A 3,543-nucleotide genomic window follows, 5' to 3' on the forward strand; every position below is an offset into this window, starting at 1 on the left:
CATCAAATTTACCCCCTTTTTCATGAAAAATCGAGGACAAAATTTGGCCAAAAATAACCCATTTTTTGTGGTTTTCAATGACCAGAATTTCATTTCAGAATTTCATTTCATTTCATTCATTTCATTCATTTCATTCATTTCATTTCATTTCATTCATTTCATTCATTTCATTCATTTCATTCATTTCATTCATTTCATTCATTTCATTCATTTCATTCATTTCATTCATTTCATTCATTTCATTCATTTCATTCAATTCATTCATTTCATTCATTTCATTCATTTCATTTCATATTTATTCAAAATAACATCGTGGCAAATAGGCAAATTGCGTTACTTTTTACAATCTTAAAACATCAAAAAATTATTTACTATTATTACACATAAAAGTTATCAAAATACAATATCCCAGCAAACACAAAAACGTTTTAAAAACGTTTTAAAGAAGTTATATTTTGGCTTTTGGTTTTAGGTAAAAACGTTTTAATAACATAAAAATGTCGGGTTATATAAAGGTCATGATAACGTTTTAAAACGTTTTGTATAAAAACACACTACAACAATATTTTTTAATGTTTTCAAAAAATGTTATTGTAAACTATTTTTGCAAACATTTTTGCCAAATATTGTGTCAATACTTAAATAACATTATGTTAATGATGTTTGAACCCAGCAAACACAGAAATGTTCTTAAAATGTTTTTTTCAAAACCTTTTAATAACATTTAAATGTCGGTTATATAAAGGTCATGAAAACGTTTTTAAAACGTTATTGAAAATATTTTGGGCAAACATTTTTCGCAAAATATTTTTCAACCCCAAAATAACATATTGTTTAGAATGTTTTGTATCAAGTTTTCAAGAATGTTTTTGGAATGTTATTAAATCGTTTTATACCCTTTATATAACCCGACATTTAAACGTTTTCTGTAAAACATTTTGTTTGCTGAGCACTAGATTATCAAACAATGTTTTTTAAGGTTATGAAAACGTTTTATACTCTTAATATACCCTTTAAATAACCCGACATTTAAACGTTTTCTGACAACCTTTTATGGCCTTTTGTGAATGATGTTGAAAACGTTTTGTGTTTGCTGGGATTACAATAAATACGCATAAGAAAACATATAATATTCAGAATTATATTGCACATAATTATAAAAGCTTATCTCCACACTCACCCCATCACACCAACCTCACACACACCCTCTTGACACCTAAGCACACCTCTTACTCCCAAACACAGTGACCACAAATAAAACGCTCCACACACCAAATCAAATAAGCATCAAAAAAGCATAAAAGAAACACAAAAATTATATTGCACATAATTATGAAAGCAAACCCCTTAACTAATTTTATCTCCACACTTATCCATACAAACACACACCCCCTCACCCCATCTTGAGCGCACCTCGTACATGTACTTTCAAACACAGTCACCCTTAATAATATGCATACACACCTAGTCACTCAATACACTCATTGCATCAGATTGTTAAACTGCATCCTGGTGAAACATAACATCACTTTTTGTACCGGGGCCAGCAAAGCTGGCCACGGTACTTATTAATTGGTTGAAGTTTGTTGTTGTTTCTAACTTTTTATTTGATAGTTTATGAATAAAACAGAAAATATTGTCAAAAAATGATCAAGTTGTCATAGCAAATAGAAATACCAAAATTGGTGTGTGAAGAAAGCAGAAGTTTTGTGTTGATTTTGCATGACTAAGGTAAAATCAGTATATATTTTAGGAACTTTCTTTCCAAATTGAAAATTGGGCAAATTCGCTGGTCCTCTTACCATGCACATTGACCTTATTAGAGTATAAAGTGCAGGGGACAATAAAATACTCAGTGAATGTGTCAGTGTGTGGTCATCATGTCATAGTGCTTTTCAAGCAGGGTCAAGGTTATCTAGCAGCAATCTTGCTATAGGTTAATGAAAATGTTTTGATGTCATTACACATCTATTCCAGAAAACTTACACATGAAAATTAATTGGCAGTTGGTGGGAGATAGAGAATAATTGGCAGGACAATTGGTTCTACATTTAGGAGTTTCACATGATAATAATAATATGTTAGGATAGAAGAGGGTGTATGTTATGCCCTTAATCAAAAGTCTGGTATCAAAAGCTATTTGCACACATGATAAACAATTACCTTCTTTTGGATAAGTTGATTAACTTCATATATTTTTGTCTATACTATTATGATGATATACAGAAAAATCAGAAATCAGTAAAATGTAGCTTTGGTGCAGATGTAACGAATTATGTTCCTACGTTTATATCACTAGTCTTTAACCATGCTATAAACAAAATTAATACAATAGCATTGGGTTTCAGTATGTGTAGGCCTATAATATATTTGTTGTTTATATAAATTCCAACAATAATTATTCTTGATATAGTGTTTAACATTCTGTGTGTTTAAATTTTCAAACCAGATTGTTATGAATTAATCTATACTAAAAGATGCGAATGTTGTTTGCTTTTACAAATTTCATTTGTGCAATCACAATTATACAATATATAGACAGTTTTGACGAAAGTATAGTGTGAGAGAGAATACAAAACAGAGTGTAACATAAACTATTGGGAAAATAGCCAATGAATTAGCTTCCGAAATTCTTGAGGATGTAGAAGGGATCACATTTGGTACCAAATGTTTGGAATCTATTCCATCTTTTTTCAAATTTATGTAAAGACTGATGTTGAAAGAATAGCAACAAATGGAACTTGGCTCAAAATGTTCAAACAACCACAATCTTTACACTTAAAAATTATTTTTACTGTATATTTATATTTAAAAAAGAAAATACAATAAAACAAATATTTCTGGAATGTTATAAAAGGTGTAGGTGAATTGATGGCACAAACTTGGATGAGTTATTGGCAATGGGTACATTGTAAAGGAATCACTGTGATCTACCTTTTGTTATATAATCTTCACATGAAATCATTCCTGTCCCGGTACATCCCTTTTTAAAGGGTTTTTTATTAAGCATTAAGTAAGTTGATGAAGTGTGGAATTGGACTCTTTCTGAACCGCTCAGTTCTACAAGGTAAACGAGTGATGGAATTTGAATTGCGCAATTCTCTGCCATGTATAGAACGCCTTGTAGGGGGAATGAGATTGCTCGTACGATCACATTTTGGCAGAGACTGAGCAAATTTAACACTGTGATTTTTCCTACGGACAGAAAGAGTCTGAATTCCACATTCTTCAATTGCATCAGTATATGAGTTGTATTTCTTGCCAAGTATTATTTTGCAAGCCCTTTTTTGCACTTTTTCAAGAGAATTAACCTGTTCACATGTCAAAGACGAATCCCATACAACATCACCATATTCTAACAATGGCCGTACATAGCCTTTGTAAATAACTGCAAGTTCATCAGATGTAAAACCAAATATTTTAAGAGTACGGAGCATATACATGCGGGTATTGTTTTTTTTTAGCATTTCATTAATTTGTTTGGCCCACTTCAAATCATCCTGTATCCAAATGCCAAGAATTTTAGCAAATTTAACAAACTGA

This window comes from Amphiura filiformis, chromosome 18, assembly GCF_039555335.1.
Source record: "Amphiura filiformis chromosome 18, Afil_fr2py, whole genome shotgun sequence".
NCBI classification, from domain to species: Eukaryota; Metazoa; Echinodermata; class Ophiuroidea; order Amphilepidida; family Amphiuridae; genus Amphiura; species Amphiura filiformis.